A 16,723-nucleotide genomic window follows, 5' to 3' on the forward strand; every position below is an offset into this window, starting at 1 on the left:
TCGATCAACCTCTGATTATACCATATCCTAATAAACTGCTGCCCATTCCTCTTGGTCCACGAAGTGTTTTTGCTGCACGGGTCGATTATTGCTCCCCTGAATCCGTTGATGAGGTTGAAAAAAATCGCAGTATGTTATTATTTTTCAAGTGCTTTTTTTAAGCCCTTTATTATTGCAAGTGGTTGCCCTTAGTTAATACAAATCGTCTCGTTTTCATCAATTAATTGGAGACGTTTTTTTTCGTTCTATATTCGATTTAATTGCTTCGGATAACATTTATAAGTAACTGATGATGTAAACGATACATTATGGTTATTATGAGCACTTATCTAGGAGGTGAACAATCGCTAACTTGTCAGCACGGATATCTTGGCCTACCCACAAAGGACGCAGGAATCATGACTTACAGGAAAAGAGCAAGATCAGATAGCTCAGGTCGGCGTGTAGCAAGAAGTTAACGTACAAAGAAATTTCAACAAATTTGAAGTCCTAATTTTAGCCTATTTAATCGTTCGACTTTGATTAAGGCTGCTTATGAGGAGTGAGCTTCGTTCCACAGGCGACTCTATCACCTATATGCTTTTTATACAACAGTGCGCTTTATTTGAATCGCCATTAATGCTATGTTTAAAATTGCACTTTTATATTTTCAGCGTTTCAAAAGTTTGTCAAGAGCTTAATGCTAATAACGAGATTCAGCGTTCGTAACTTAGCTGTAACTACTTAGCTTTCCAAAGTTCTCGTGGTAAGCTCTGCCCTTTTTCTCATCTCCCTTTTCAATAGCAACATTTTTGAGTCAAGGTCAAGAACTTGAGTAAACCTATACACCCAGGTGTCTGCCGCGAGCTTGGATTCTCGTCCTAAATTAATCAACTGTTCCCATACTACGAACTTGTTGAGGTCGGCAAGAACAATGACAATTTATTTCATAGCATTGATTTTGGTTATACTCAATAACAAATAGTAGTGGCTTTGTTTGCGAAACACTTACATATCGGACCTATCTTCCTTAGTGGGTGGGATTTTCTTAAAAGTTGCTAGTTACTTGATTTTTTCGGATCGTCGCGTTTATCAATGTGCTGTGTGTGTTATGTTTTTTTCTTTACTTTATTCACGGGAGTACGTTTTGCAGGATCAGCTAACATAATAGGTGTGGAACGAGTGAATTAGCGTATAGTGCGACGTTCGAAGCAAAGGATCAATTGAAGCACTCTGACTGTGCGGTACTAATGACCTTTAATACAGTGCGAGGATCTGTGTTGTCATACCTTTCAGTAGATGGCGACCTGCGCGGTGCCACCGTGGTTGAAGTTCGTGAATTGATAATTTACCATTATCAACAGTTTACCGACCAGAATGGCAGTGATTCTGAACATCTGCAGGGAGAGAAAAGTTATACATTTGTTATTAATTACTTTGTAATTGAAATATTAATTATATGGAAATAAACCTAATCATTTAAACAGTGTATACATTTTTGTGCGGCACCCTATATAGACAAAGGTGGTTTGTCAAGTCGATCTGCAAGAAATTCGGTTACGTTAAGCGTTGCGTAGTATTTACATAGGGATCTTAGAGGCTCACCGGTCCTTTTTAGCCTGCAGATCGTAGCTCGAAGTTCGCGGGAAATCTGAGCGTTAAGGTTTACTCCAAAGCGCGCTGGCGTCCTAGCAGTATCAGGTCCGGAAGTGCCACCAGCTAGCGGATGTTTAGGTTACTAGTTATCATTACTAGTTGATTGATTACATAATAAGCTTCGCCGCCGGATCGGCGAGAGAAAGGCAAAAGTCTAAAGAAAGATTTGTAGTATCTTCTTTTGAAGATCTTAGTAATGTGCGGTCAATTTTTTTTTTTGTCTCGTCTTCATTAGAGATTCCAGCTCACGCAGGTCTTCCCCGTCTAATGTTGACGGTTCGACTAGAGCAAAATAAACGCTTTCGAGCTAATGGCGCCACGACCAGAAATTTACACTAGTGTTTTTGTTATGTACCTGGAGGTCGTGCGTAACTCTGCGTGTGCAGTATTTCCTTGAGGCCGTAAAAGTTACATAGAGGACAAGCGACTTTAGATAACTCCAAGGGCCTCCGGTGGGCACGACAGATTAAAATGTGGATCTGTACGAAATGTGGAGCTGCTGGTTGTTCAAGGAACTACGTGACTTTGTCCCTGCGTGGTTTTTGGCTCAGTTTTTCTTTGTCTATTTTCAGCTCTTCAAATATCTATTTGGCGAAACATGTTCTAGAGGCCATGTTGATCATATAGCTGCGGCAAGCATACCATCCTGGCCTATATGCTAATATCCTCAAAAAGATGGCGGAACAGGCTGCGATGAAACCGTGACCTTAATGAAAGCGGCCCTAGGAAGTTACCGTTTATACGAGTTACGGTAAAGACTTTTCCATTTGGCACTATAGTTTTTCTCTAAATGTCGAATGTAGAATATGCGCGCAACTCCAACGCTGTTTAGTATTTTTGCAGTATCTAATCTGATGAAAAGGTCACATTAGACGTTTATCTGAGCTGTTGCATCTTTCATTTCGAATAGTTATTAGCGGATAGCCTTATCGGGGGGGGGGGGGGTGCGATTAAGGGAATGTATTCGAATTTTTTCGTTACTGGTACAACAGCACTATAATACGTCCGTAAGAAGCTGCCGAACTGCTATCGGGTGTGTAAGTTACTATTCACTCCGTTGTGGAACCATGACAATTGTGTCCGATACCTTAATTACAGAATCATACATTCGAAAATCCCAATATTTCCATAGACGAAGTAGGCGACGTTTAGATGTATGCGTGTTATAAGGGAGAATTTTTTTTGATTTGAGGTTAGCTAGATTATCCTTTTCAGGCAACTGATTTCAGGCAAATTTGATCATTGCGTACTGTTTTTCTTCCGTTGCGATCCGCGCGTTAATTCACGTGTGCGATCACATTATAACAATGCGTTAATTAAAATATACCTGTGTACATAATGCATGTGTCTACCGAAAGCGGAATGTTGAATATTTAGAATGGTTGATTATATAATAGTCTCATGGAAGTGGAAAAACACGACATGCACGTATTCATTGTAATATCTAAAATAAGAATAATGCACGTCACAGACGACTGGAAAGTTTCGATAAGGTTCGTCGCTAGCCTTGCTTAATTGTTCGGAGGCTTACTCCTAAGCGGATGGATGAATCTATGCGTACAATTCACGTGAAGAAAAAAATTGTTATATTATCATGGGTAAAATGAGATAATTGCGGAGTTGCGTAATGTAGACCTAACGTACGGCCATACTGTAGTAGGCAAACCTGCTTTCAATTGTAGAGTGAGATTCTTTCAATGAACAGTAAAAAAAACAATGGTCGCAATCGTAGTTTGGTTCTACGAACTATACATGCCTGAATCGTCTAAATTATCCTTTTCGAGGCAATTCAACTCAGATAAGGCATCGCTTCGAAAAAAGATTTTACATATCAAACGTTCCAATAGACTTCAGGTTTGCTCTAGTTTTTCTGGGACTTTCTTGATTGTTTCAAATGCCTTTCCTTTCAGATGTTTTGAGCTTTGACAAAATAAAAATCAGTCAATGATTCTAGGGATTTTTCTGTAATTTTTATGTACGTTTTCCTGACGAACGAAGGTCGTTGACAGTTTTGGTTTTTCGGGACGTTCCCTACCGATATCCCAAGCACCTTCATCCCACTCAAACCTTTAAATTGCGAACTTAAAAGCTCGCATATTGCAACCTTTCTCCCTTACTACCTTGTGGATAGGCCAACCTAGACCAGAAAAACCGAGTAAGGCTGTCAAGTTGCCTACTTCTTAGTTGAATTGGGTCTTCTTATATGGGATGCTGTAGGTATAGAGTATATTCGCCTAGAAACATATCACCGGAACTCAACAATGGTTCCCTAAAATAGGCCTTAGCAATAGAGGCGATAGAAGGCGCTTTGTTGTTAGAGTCTGGGGGGTACGCCCTTGAAATTATTTTTTGAAAAAATAAAACAAAAATATTTAAAAATCTAGTTCGTATCAATATCCGGCCTATCTATATAGTATAGGGCGATAATCTGCCATAGTCATTATATCTTCCTATATTGTCGGGTCGTCGGTTTAGTGGGATAGTCATCACTTAAGATGCTAGGAATACCGAGTAAAACCTCATTATATTTTCAAATTAATAAGAAAACGTAGTAAATTAACATGGGAAAAACGACAAAATTTCCAATTTTTTTTCTCGTTTACGGGACCTAGAAAAGACTGAGGAGAGAACGATTTTTCACTTAATATGAAAAATTATATAACCCTTGCCTCTTAAAAGCGGTACTTATCGTCCAAAAAAGAATTGGTAGCTAGTAACAAAAATAATTTTCTTATTTTTTTAAATTGATGCTTTAGAAAAATAAAGTAGACAGTTTTGCGAAAATCAAGTGACTTTTTTATTTAGTGGATATCTGACTGTATATCAAGTGTTTTTTTAACATGCAGACAACTCGATGGATACTGGGAATTGAGAGATTTCTATAGGCTACGATTTCTATTACACCAGTATAATACTATAGTCGACTATTATATTATGGTCCACGAGCTGATTTTTGGTAAATTACTTCGTAGTATACTGTAGTGACACTGGCGCTATATTAATACCGTACTATTTCCGTTATGACTATGATGTGTTCAATTCTTCATTATTGTTATAAATATTTTACAAATATTTTTTTTGGTACAAACCGTATGACGCTAGACCAGTTAGTTCTATGCGAAACCAATCAATCACTTGCGTCTATTGTAAATAAAATACACATTCGGGTCTATCGCTTATGTGCGAGAAGCCATAAGGTTCAGATACGAGACGAGCCCGTATTTAGTTTCTGAGCCAAACACATATAATATCGCACATTCAGCCCAGCGGCCAGGACAACCATCAACATATACAACATTCGATGCATAATTAAATGAAAGAATAACATGTATCCGATAGTAAGTTTTATTACTAGATTCAATGATGGGAGGCCAAACTACTTAAAACTTGGACTAACAGTGGGCTTCCATGCCTGCTATGGACCATATTGCCGACACCACGAAAAGCTGTGAACATACTTTTCTACCTCTGATTAGATGAAAACCCTATACCTACAATGCTGTTTCGTTGTATATTTTTACATAATTCTCAGATATAGGTTTCTGTCAGTGCTTTATTTTTTAGCTAGCTATAGTGCTTTACACAAAGAACCCTTGTTTAAGTCTAGAAAGGTTCGTTACTAATCTGGACGCAATCGCCTAGAGGACGGCGGCAGCATGTCAATTTCGTATTCGGGCGGTGACATTAAATATTAAAATTTATTTGATAATGGCGGCAAATGACTTTTTCGACAACGGACCTAAAAACCTTATGGCAAGACAGAGAAAAACGGAAGACGGTTAACGAAAATGGCAACGAAGACATATTGTATTAATTTGTTATATACAATTTGGGTAGTCTATATGGGCACTTTATTTGGTGACAAAATCAACGAACTTAAGTGCTTTTCAAAACCATCGGTTCGGTTGGAAAATCTGCGTACTTGAGTGTAAACATTACACGTCGCTCTCACAGCGGCTCGTTGGTCTAGGGGTATGATTCTCGCTTAGGGTGCGAGAGGTCCCGGGTTCAAATCCCGGACGAGCCCTGCGTAACATTTTAGATCAAGGGCACAAGGATACATCATGAATTTATTGTACGTCAGAACAACTTCATCTGGGACAACCCTTGCTTTTCGTACAATTGAGATTGATAACGAACCTCACACGAAGTATAGAAAACATTATTTGTTCTATAGCTAAGGTAATAATACACTTTTAGAAAGAACTAATTAGTGCAAGATTCTGATCATCTGGTCAACCATTATTATACATAAACTCAAGTATATCACCAAACGATCTTTCTTATGGACTTGGAAACCCCGCGTCGGCTCGTTGGTCTAGGGGTATGATTCTCGCTTAGGGTGCGAGAGGTCCCGGGTTCAAATCCCGGACGAGCCCTTACTAACGTTTTAGGTCAAGACCATAAAGACACATCATTGATTTATTGTACGTCAGAATAATTTCATCGGGGAAACCCTCGTTCTTCGTACAAGTGAAGTTGATAGAGAACCCCACCTTGAACCTCACACAAGGGGCAGAAAGTACGATTTTAATATATAGGTAAGAAGACGGTAAACTCTTAGAGACAACTAATTAATACTAAGATCCTGATCATCTTACCAATGTTTCTTACAGATAAATCCCACAAAGTGAGACTTTTTACGGGATTGAGACACATTTTTACATCACGTGTTAGTCTTACCTCAGATAGTTAGTTTAAAGGTGTGATTCTTGCTTCGGATGCAAGAGGCCCCGAGTTTATATCCCGCAAGAGCCCTTATTGCTCTTTAAAATCAAGAGCACAAGAATACGTCATTAATTTATTGTACGTTAGAATAATTTCATTTGGAAAAGTCTTCGTTCTTCATATAAGTGAAACTGGTAACAAACCCTACTTTGAGCCTCACGAGGTGTAGGAAACATGATTTACTTCACAGTTCAGGAAGTAGTATATTTTTAGAAGGAATTGATTAATACAAGATCGTAATCATGGGAGTCCCGTGTAGGCTCGTTGGTCTAGGGGTATGATTCTCGCTTAGGGTGCGAGAGGTCCCGGGTTCAAATCCCGGACGAGCCCTTACTATCATTTTAGGTCAAGACCACAAAGATACATCATGAATTTAATGTACGCCAGAAAAATTTTATCTGGGAAACCCCCGTTCTTCGTACAAGTGATATTGATAGAAAACCCACTTTGAAGAAGTAGAAAATATATTTAATTTACAGGTAAATAGTACGTTTTTAGAAAGATGAAGGTGAGCCCTCTATGTACTTGAGTACCAACATAACGCGGTGTCTTCACCCGGTACGTTGGTCTAGGGGTATCATTCCTGCTTTGGGTGCGAGATTCTCGGCTTAAATCCCGAACGGGCCCGTCTACCGTTTTTAGATCAAGAGCACTAGGATATGTCAATATTTATTGTACGTCAAAGTAATTTAACCTGGAAAAGCCTTCGTTCTTCGTAGAATTGAGATTGATAATAAACTCAACATTGAGCGATTCTCACCATCCCACCAACGCTTATTATACATAAACCCACGTGTATTATAGAATGAGCATTTTTAAGTACTTGAATATTGACATAACACGTAGGGCTGACCTCGGCTCATTGGTGTAAAGGTGTGATTCTCGCTTTGGGTACGAGAAGGGTCAAATCCCGGACCAGCCCTTACTACTCATTTAGACCAAGACCACAAAGATATATCATTAATTTAATGTACGTCAGAATAATTTCATCTGGGAAACCCTCGTTCTTCGTACAAGCGAGATTGATAACAAACCCTACTTTGTGTCTCACAAGGGAGGAAAGACATAATTTACTTCATAGGTGGGGAAATAGTATTTTTTTAGAAAGAACTAGTTAATAGAAAATCCTAATCATCCTACCAACGATTATTGCGCGTAAACGCAAATGTATCACAAAGTAAGCTTTTTTACCGACTGGTTAACCCCACGTAGGCTCGTTGGTCTAGGGGTATGATTCTCGCTTTGGGTGCGAGAGGTCCCGGGTTCAAATCCCGGACGAGCCCTTCTGCCGTTTTTAGATCAAGAGCACTAAGATATATCAATACTTATTGCACGTTAAGGTAATTTAACCTGGAAAAACCTTCGTTCTTCATAGAATTGAGATTGATAATGACCCCCACATTGAGCGATAATCATCATCCCACCAACACTTATTATACATAAACCCACGTGTATTATAAAATAAGTACTTTCAAGTACTTGAATGTTAACATAACCTGTAGGGCTGACCTCGGCTCATTGGTGTAGGGGTGTGATTCTCGCTTTGGGTACGAATTGGGTCAAATCCCGGACCAGCACTTAGTACTGTTTTAGACCAAGACCACAAAGATATATCATTAATTTAATGTACGTCAGAATAATTTTATCTGGGAAACCCTCGTTCTTCGTACAAGTGAGATTGATAACAAACCCTACTTTGTGTCTCACAAGGGAGGAAAGACATAATTTACTTCATAGGTGGGGAAATAGTATTTTTTTAGAAAGAACTAGTTAATAGAAAATCTTAATCATCCTACCAACGATTATTGTGCGTAAGCCCAAGTGTATCACAAAATAAGCTTTTTTACGTACTGGTTAACCCGATGTAGGCTCGTTGGTCTAGGGGTATGATTCTCGCTTTGGGTGCGAGAGGTCCCGGGTTAAAATCCCGGACGAGCCCTTCTGCCGTTTTTGGATCAAGAGCACTAAGATATATCAATATTTATTGCACGTCAAGGTGATTTAACCTGGAAAAACCTTCGTTCTTCGTAGAATTGAGATTGATAATGAACCCCACATTGAGCGATAATCATCATCCCACCAACACTTATTATACATAAACCCACCTGTATTATAAAATAAGTACTTTCAAGTACTTGAATGTTAACATAACGTGTAGGGCTGACCTCGGCTCATTGGTGTAGGGGTGTGATTCTCGCATTGGGTACGAATAGGGCCAAATCCCGGACCAGCACTTAGTACTGTTTTAGACCAAGACCACAAAGATATATCATTAATTTAATGTACGTCAGAATAATTTTATCTGGGAAACCCTCGTTCTTCGTACAAGTGAGATTGATAACAAACCCTACTTTGTGTCTCACAAGGGAGGAAAGACATAATTTACTTCATAGGTGGGGAAATAGTATTTTTTTAGAAAGAACTAGTTAATAGAAAATCCTAATCATCCTACCAACGATTATTGTGCGTAAACGCAAATGTATCACAAAATAAGCTTTTTTACGGACGTGGTCAACGCCACGTAGGCTCGTTGGTCTAGGGGTATGATTCTCGCTTTGGGTGCGAGAGGTCCCGGGTTCAAATCCCGGACGAGCCCTTCTGCCGTTTTTAGATCAAGAGCACTAAGATATATCAATACTTATTGCACGTTAAGGTAATTTAACCCGGAAAAACCTTCGTTCTTCGTAGAATTGAGATTGATAATGAATCCCACATTGAGCGATAATCATCATCCCACCAACACTATTATACATAAACCCACCTGTATTATAAAATAAGTACTTTCAAGTACTTGAATGTTAACATAACGTGTAGGGCTGACCTCGGCTCATTGGTGTAGGGGTGTGATTCTCGCTTTGGGTACGAATTGGGTCAAATCCCGGACCAGCACTTAGTACTGTTTTAGACCAAGACCACAAAGATATATCATTAATTTAATGTACGTCAGAATAATTTTATCTGGGAAACCCTCGTTCTTCGTACAAGTGAGATTGATAACAAACCCTACTTTGTGTCTCACAAGGGAGGAAAGACATAATTTACTTCATAGGTGGGGAAATAGTATTTTTTTAGAAAGAACTAGTTAGTAGAAAATCCTAATCATCCTACCAACGATTATTGTGCGTAAGCCCAAGTGTATCACAAAATAAGCTTTTTTACGTACTGGTTAACCCGATGTAGGCTCGTTGGTCTAGGGGTATGATTCTCGCTTTGGGTGCGAGAGGTCCCGGGTTAAAATCCCGGACGAGCCCTTCTGCCGTTTTTGGATCAAGAGCACTAAGATATATCAATATTTATTGCACGTCAAGGTGATTTAACCTGGAAAAACCTTCGTTCTTCGTAGAATTGAGATTGATAATGAACCCCACATTGAGCGATCATCATCATCCCACCAACACTTATTATACATAAACCCACCTGTATTATAAAATAAGTACTTTCAAGTACTTGAATGTTAACATAACGTGTAGGGCTGACCTCGGCTCATTGGTGTAGGGGTGTGATTCTCGCTTTGGGTACGAATTGGGTCAAATCCCGGACCAGCACTTAGTACTGTTTTAGACCAAGACCACAAAGATATATCATTAATTTAATGTACGTCAGAATAATTTTATCTGGGAAACCCTCGTTCTTCGTACAAGTGAGATTGATAATAAACCCTACTTTGAGTCTCACAAGAGAGCAAAGACATAATTTACTTCATAGGTAAGGAAATTGTATTTTTTTAGAAAGAACTAGTTAATGGAAGATCCTAATCATCCTACCAACGATTATTGTGCGTAAGCCCAAGTGTATCACAAAATAAGCTTTTTTATGTACTGCTTAACCCGATGTAGGCTCGTTGGTCTAGGGGTATGATTCTCGCTTTGGGTGCGAGAGGTCCCGGGTTCAAATCCCGGACGAGCCCTTCTGCCGTTTTTAGATCAAGAGCACTAAGATATATCAATATTTATTGCACGTCAAGGTGATTTAACCTGGAAAAACCTTCGTTCTTCGTAGAATTGAGATTGACAATGAACCCCACATTGAGCGATAATCATCATCCCACCAACACTTATTATACATAAACCCACGTGTATTATAAAATAAGTATTTTCAAGTACTTGAATATTAACATAACGTGTAGGGCTGACCTCGGCTCATTGGTGTAGGGGTGTGATTCTCGCTTTTGGTACGAATAGGGTCAAATCCCGGACCAGCACTTAGTACTGTTTTAGACCAAGACCACAAAGATATATCATTAATTTAATGTACGTCAGAATAATTTTATCTGGGAAACCCTCGTTCTTCGTACAAGTGAGATTGATAACAAACCCTACTCTGTGTCTCACAAGGGAGGAGAGACATAATTTACTTCATAGGTAAGGAAATAGTATTTTTTTAGAAAGAACTAGTTAATAGAAAATCATAACCATCCTACAAATTACTGTGTGTAAACCCAGGTGTATCACAAAATGAGATTTTTTACGGACGTGGTTAACTCCATGTAGGCTCGTTGGTCTAGGGGTATGATTCTCGCTTTGGGTGCGAGAGGTCCCGGGTTCAAATCCCGGACGAGCCCTTCTTACAATTTTAGATCAAGACCACAGAGATATCTCATTAATTTAGTATACGTCAGAATAATTTCATCTGGGAAACTCTCGTTCTTCGTACAAGTGGGACTGATAGAAACCCCACTTTGAAGGGCTAAAAATATATTTAATTTACAGGTAAGAAAATAGTACGTTTTTAGCAATAACTAATTAAGGCAAGATCCTGATCATCTTACGAACGATTATTGTACATAAACTCACGTGTATCGCAAAATAAGCTTTTTTATAGGATTGAGTATACACATAACGTATTAGTCTCACTTCAGCTGGTTGGGCTAGGATCGTAATTCTCGCTTCAGGCGCAAGAAGTCCCGGGTTTAAATACCGGATGAGCCTTTATTGCTCTTTGAGATCAAAAGCACAATACATTATTAATTTATTGTACGTCAGAATAATTTTTTTTTGAGGAAACCCTCGTTCTTCGTACAAGTGACATTGCTAACAAACCCCTCTTTGAGCCTCACACGAGGTATAGAAAACATGATTTATTCTACAGCTAAAATAATAGCACGTTTTTAGAAAGAACTAATTAGTACAGGATGCTGATCATCTGAGCAACGACTATTGTACATAAATCGACGTGTATCACAAAATGAGCCCTTTTACGTACTTGAATAGCAACATAACTCTCGTTATTGTCGTCGGCTCGTTGGTCTAGGGGTATGATTCTCGCTTCGGGTGCGAGAGGTCCCGGGTTCAAATCCCGGACGAGCCCTTATTTCCCTTTTAAGTCGAGACCACAAAGATATATCATTAAGTTAGTGGACGTTGGAATAATTTCATTTAGGAAACCCTCGTTCTTCGTACAAGCGAGATAGATAGAAACCCCACCTTGAAGAGGTAAAAAATAAATTTAATTTAGAGATAAGAAAATAGTACGTTTTAAGAAAGAACTAATTAATACAAGATGCTGATCATCTCACGAGCGATTATCATACAAAAACGTGTATCACAAAATAAGCTTCTTTATGGAATTGAGTATACACATAACATGCTAGACTCACTTCAGCTGGTTCGTCTAGGATCGTAATTCTCGCTTCAGGCGCAAGAGGTCCCGGGTTTTAAATACCGAATGACCCTTTATTGCTCTTGGGGATCAAGAGCACAAAGATACATTATTAATTTATTGTACGTCAGAATAATTTTGGGAAAACCCTCGTTCTTCGTACAGTTGAGACTGATAACGAACCCCACCTTGAACCTCACACGAAAAGTAGAGAACACGGTTTATGTTACAGGTAAGAAAAAATAGCACATTTTTAGAAAGAACTAATTAACATCCCACCAACGATTAATATTACATACACTTACGTGTATCGCAATATGAGCCTTCTATGTATTTGAGTATCATGATGCGTATGTTTCACGTCAGCCTGTTGATCTAGGGGTATGATTCTCGCTTTGAATGCGAGAAGTCCTGGGTCCAAATCCCGGAGGAGCCTTTGTGGCGCTTTTAGATTAAGAGCGCAAAGATACATCAATATTTATCGTACGTCAGAATCATTTAATCTGGGAAGACGTTTGCTCTTCGTGGAATTGAGATTGATAATGAACCCCACTTTAAGCCTCAAATAAAAGGTAAAAAACATAGTTTATGTTACAGAAAAGAAAATCGTACATTTGTGGAGAGAACTAATTAACACAAGATCCTGATCATCCCACCAAGGATTATTATACATAAATCCACGTGTATCACAAAATGAGCCCTCTATGGACTTGAGTATCAACATGCCGTATGTCACGTCGGCTCGTTGGTCTAGGGGCATGATTCTCGCTTTGGGTGCGAGAGGTCCCGGGTTCAAATCCCGGACGAGCCCACGTGCTGTTTTTAGATTAAGAGCACTATGATATATGGATATTTAATATACGTCGGAATAATGTAGTGTGGGAAAACCTTCGCTCTTCGTAGACTTCAGGTTAATAATTAACCTCACATTGAGCGATCCTGACCATACCACCAACGCTTATTATACATAAAACAAGTACTTTTGCGTAGTTGCATATCAACATAAGGCGTAGGGTTAACTTCGGTTCGTTGGTTTAGGGGTGTGACTCTTGCTGTGAGCGTGAGAAGTTTGGGTACAAATCCCGGAAGAGCCATTGTGGCGCTTTTAGGTCAAAAGTGCGAAGGTACATGAATATTTATTGTATGTTAGAGTAATTTAATCTGGGAAGATCATTGTTCTTCGTAGAATTGAGATTGATAGTGAACTCCTATTTTAGTGATTCTGACCATCCTACCAATGCTTATTACAAAATAAGCCCTTCTACGTACTTGAATGTTAACATAACGCGTAGGCAGACCGCGGCTCGATGGTCTTGGATTATCATTCTCGCGCTGAGTTCGAGAGTCGCGGATTCAAATCCCGACCGATCCCTTAGTGTTCTTTTAGATCAAGCGCACAAAGATACACTAATTTTTATTGTACGACAAAATAATTTCATCTGGGCAGGGCTTCGTCCTTCGTAGAATTAAGATTGATAATGAACCCCACTTTGAGCCTCAAACGAGGGGTAGAAAACATGATTTATTCTACAGCTAAGAAAATAGTACATTTCTGGAATGAACTAATTAATACAAGATCATTCTATCAATGATTATTGTGTATAAACCCAGGTGTATTACAAAATAAGATTTTTACGCAGTGGTTACTCCCACGAAGGCTCGTTGGTCTAGGGGTATGATTCTCGCTTTGGGTGCGAGAGGTCCCGGGTTCAAATCCCGGACGAGCCCTTATTAGCGTTTTAGGTCCAGTCAAAAAAATGCATCATCAATTTACTGTACGTCAGAATAATTTTATTTCGGGAAACCCTCGTTCTTCGTGTAAGTGACATCAATAACAAACCTCTTTTTGAGCCTCACACGAGAGGTGGGAAATATGATTAATTCTGTAGCTAAGAAAATAGTACATTTCTAGAAAGAACTAATTAGTATAAGATACTGATCATCCTACCAATGATCATTATGCATAAAGCCACGTGAATCAGAAAATTAGTTTTTTTACGGACTAATTACTCCAACGGTGGCTCGTTGGTCTAGGGGTATGATTCTCGCTTCGGGTGCGAGAGGTCCTGGGTTCAAATCCCGGACGAGCCCTTATTACCCTTTTAGGTCAATAGCACAAAGATATATCATTTACTTATTGTACATTCGAATAATTTCATTTGGGAAACCCTCGTTCTTCATACAAGTGAGACTCCTAGCGAACCCCACTTTGAGCCTCACACGAAAGGTAGAGAACATGGCTTATGTTACAGGTAAGAAAAAACTAATTAACACAAGATCGTGATCATCCCACCAACGATCGTTATAGATAAACTCACGTTTATCACAAAATGAGCCTTCTAGGTATTTAAGTACCATGATGCGCATGTTTCACGTCAGCCTGTTGGTCTAGGGGTATGATTCTTGCATTGAATGCGAGAAGTCCTGAGTCCGAATCCTGGACGAGCCTTTGTCGCGCTTTTAGATTAAGAGCACAAAGATACATCAATATTTCTTGTACATCAGAATAGTTTAATCTGGGAAGACCTTCGTTCTTCATAGAATTGGAATTGATAATGAACCCATGTTTGCGCGATCCTGACCATCCCACGAACCCCTAAACCTACGTGTATTACAAAATAAGCTCTTTTACGTACTTGAATATTAACACAACGCATAGGGCTGAGCTCGGCTCGTTGGTTTAGGGTTATGATTCTCGCTTTGGGTACGAGACGGCTCGGGTCATATCTTGAACGACTCCTTACTGTTCCTTAAGATCAACACCACAAAACTACACCAGTTATTATTGTACGTCAAAACAATTTCATCTGGAAAGATTTTCGTTCTTTCTAGAATTGAGATAATGAACCCCACCTTGAGCCTCACACGAAAGGTAGAAAACATGGGTTATGTTACAGGAGAAAACATAGTAGATCCGTTAGAAGAAACTAATTAAAACAAGATCCTCATCATCCCACCAACGATTATTATTCGTAAACCTGCGTATACCATAAAATGAGCGTTCTATGTACTTGAGTATCATGACGCGCAACTTTCACATCAGCGTGATTATGGGTATGATTCTCGCTTTGAGTACAAGAAGTTCTGCGTTCAAATCCAGGCCGAGCGATCTTTGTTATGAGCATAATGATACATCGATATTTATATTACGACAAAATAATATCATCTGTGAAGACCCTCCTTCTTCGAAGAATATAACGAACCCCACCTTGAGCTTCACAGGAAAAGTAGAAAACATTATTTATGATACAAGTAAGAAAATAATACATCTTTTGAAAAACCTAATTAATACGAGATCCTGACCATCCCACCAACGATTTTTACATAAACCAGCGTGTACTATAAAATGAGCCCTCTGTGTACTTGATGACCAATGTGACACAAATGTATAACTCACGTTAGCCCGTGGGTCTAGGGGGTAGGATTCTCACTCTGAATGGGGGAGGTTTCGGTTTCAAATACCTGACGAGCCATTGTGGCGCTTTTAGATCAGAGCACAAGGATACATCGACACTTAGTGTAGTCGGAGTAATTTAACGAAAAGTCTCGGGTCAAATCCCTTATCTTAACCTTTAAGATTAACACCAATATACACCAATTTTTATTGCACGTCAAAATAATTTCATCTGGGGAGACCTTCGTTCTTCGTATAATTGAGATTGATAGCGAACCCTATCTTGAGCCTCACACGAAAGGTTAGAAAGCATGGTTTATGCTACAGGTAAAAAAAATAGTAGATTCTTTAGAAAGAACTAATTAATCATTACCAGCTACCAACGATTACTATACATAAACCCACATGTACTACAAAATGAACCTCTGCAGCTGAAACCTTTCAAGCTATTGAGGTGTACATTCAAGACCGCCCTATGACATACAAGGAGAAAGACCTCCACTCGGTTAAATTAGTTCGTGGCGTATTTGACGGTTGATTCTTGTAATCCATTTTATTATCTTTCTTGCTAGTTTATTTGTCGTTTGATTTAAAGTTCCTAATAGTGGCCTGTATCGCCGCCAAACTGTTGAATCATTGATCAACGGTTATAATTATTACTTTGTGTGCCAGCGACCCGACTTTAAATTCCGAGTGAGTCCTCGTTCTATTTTCGAGTTAATTAAAGAATGCAGTAAATGATTACCGTATGTGACAGAATTTGCTAACCTCGTCCTAAAAATAACCGGACAACGAACGGCGCCTATTAATGTAACATTTGAAGAAGATCTGTTACCTCGATCAGGCATCAACATGATGCTAGTAACAACGTTAGATTTACGCTTCAGAAAAATGAACAAGATATTTTGTAGTACCTAAGTACGCTCCGTGCCATAATTGCGTCAGAATAATTACAGTTATATTTAAATGTACACGAGTTGTGTTTGATTCATACAAATCAGTGGACACCGGAAGTTAAGCGGTCTCTTTGGGCTACCACTTCGGCTTCACCCCTAAAATATTACATGGCATAATTGCATGTTCATTTATTAACTGTTCGATATATGACAATGAATTGGCCTGTTATTATCATGACGCATTTCAATTAGTTATTACTGTCACATATATAATTTTGACACATTGGGGCAAGCCATGTGACACAGCTTACGCCATGGATAGATCAGTCAGATATACGCGAAAACAGAACAGCTATGGTAGATTCAGTAACTGGTAGCTCATTGGGCTAACGGAATGTTTAGGGTGCTCTTCGTCCCGACTTCACAACCCGTGCGAGTCCGAGAGAACTACTCCTTAGATAAACAATTTGTG

General features: G+C 39.1%; 13 non-coding genes across 13 annotated transcripts; all 13 read left to right on the forward strand.

Moving 5' to 3' along the window:
• The first annotated feature begins 5,590 nt into the window (after nt 1-5,590).
• On the forward strand, nt 5,591-5,662 carry TRNAP-AGG (transfer RNA proline (anticodon AGG)). The gene has a single exon. It is a non-coding gene; the product is annotated as a tRNA-Pro (tRNA).
• Nucleotides 5,663-5,942: 280 nt separating this feature from the next.
• Nucleotides 5,943-6,014, forward strand: TRNAP-AGG (transfer RNA proline (anticodon AGG)). Its single transcript has one exon. It is a non-coding gene; the product is annotated as a tRNA-Pro (tRNA).
• Nucleotides 6,015-6,621: 607 nt separating this feature from the next.
• Nucleotides 6,622-6,693, forward strand: TRNAP-AGG (transfer RNA proline (anticodon AGG)). The gene has a single exon. It is a non-coding gene; the product is annotated as a tRNA-Pro (tRNA).
• Nucleotides 6,694-7,574: 881 nt separating this feature from the next.
• TRNAP-UGG (transfer RNA proline (anticodon UGG)) lies at nt 7,575-7,646 on the forward strand. Its single transcript has one exon. It is a non-coding gene; the product is annotated as a tRNA-Pro (tRNA).
• Nucleotides 7,647-8,230: 584 nt separating this feature from the next.
• TRNAP-UGG (transfer RNA proline (anticodon UGG)) lies at nt 8,231-8,302 on the forward strand. Its single transcript has one exon. It is a non-coding gene; the product is annotated as a tRNA-Pro (tRNA).
• Nucleotides 8,303-8,887: 585 nt separating this feature from the next.
• TRNAP-UGG (transfer RNA proline (anticodon UGG)) lies at nt 8,888-8,959 on the forward strand. The gene has a single exon. It is a non-coding gene; the product is annotated as a tRNA-Pro (tRNA).
• A 583-nt stretch (nt 8,960-9,542) lies between these two features.
• Nucleotides 9,543-9,614, forward strand: TRNAP-UGG (transfer RNA proline (anticodon UGG)). Its single transcript has one exon. It is a non-coding gene; the product is annotated as a tRNA-Pro (tRNA).
• A 584-nt stretch (nt 9,615-10,198) lies between these two features.
• Nucleotides 10,199-10,270, forward strand: TRNAP-UGG (transfer RNA proline (anticodon UGG)). Its single transcript has one exon. It is a non-coding gene; the product is annotated as a tRNA-Pro (tRNA).
• Nucleotides 10,271-10,852: 582 nt separating this feature from the next.
• On the forward strand, nt 10,853-10,924 carry TRNAP-UGG (transfer RNA proline (anticodon UGG)). The gene has a single exon. It is a non-coding gene; the product is annotated as a tRNA-Pro (tRNA).
• A 674-nt stretch (nt 10,925-11,598) lies between these two features.
• Nucleotides 11,599-11,670, forward strand: TRNAP-CGG (transfer RNA proline (anticodon CGG)). Its single transcript has one exon. It is a non-coding gene; the product is annotated as a tRNA-Pro (tRNA).
• A 1,030-nt stretch (nt 11,671-12,700) lies between these two features.
• TRNAP-UGG (transfer RNA proline (anticodon UGG)) lies at nt 12,701-12,772 on the forward strand. Its single transcript has one exon. It is a non-coding gene; the product is annotated as a tRNA-Pro (tRNA).
• Nucleotides 12,773-13,617: 845 nt separating this feature from the next.
• TRNAP-UGG (transfer RNA proline (anticodon UGG)) lies at nt 13,618-13,689 on the forward strand. Its single transcript has one exon. It is a non-coding gene; the product is annotated as a tRNA-Pro (tRNA).
• Nucleotides 13,690-13,980: 291 nt separating this feature from the next.
• TRNAP-CGG (transfer RNA proline (anticodon CGG)) lies at nt 13,981-14,052 on the forward strand. The gene has a single exon. It is a non-coding gene; the product is annotated as a tRNA-Pro (tRNA).
• Nucleotides 14,053-16,723: the final 2,671 nt, after the last annotated feature.

The sequence above is a fragment of the Varroa destructor genome, unplaced genomic scaffold (genome assembly GCF_002443255.2).
Source record: "Varroa destructor unplaced genomic scaffold, Vdes_3.0 BEIS01000004.1, whole genome shotgun sequence".
Classification (NCBI taxonomy): domain Eukaryota; kingdom Metazoa; phylum Arthropoda; class Arachnida; order Mesostigmata; family Varroidae; genus Varroa; species Varroa destructor.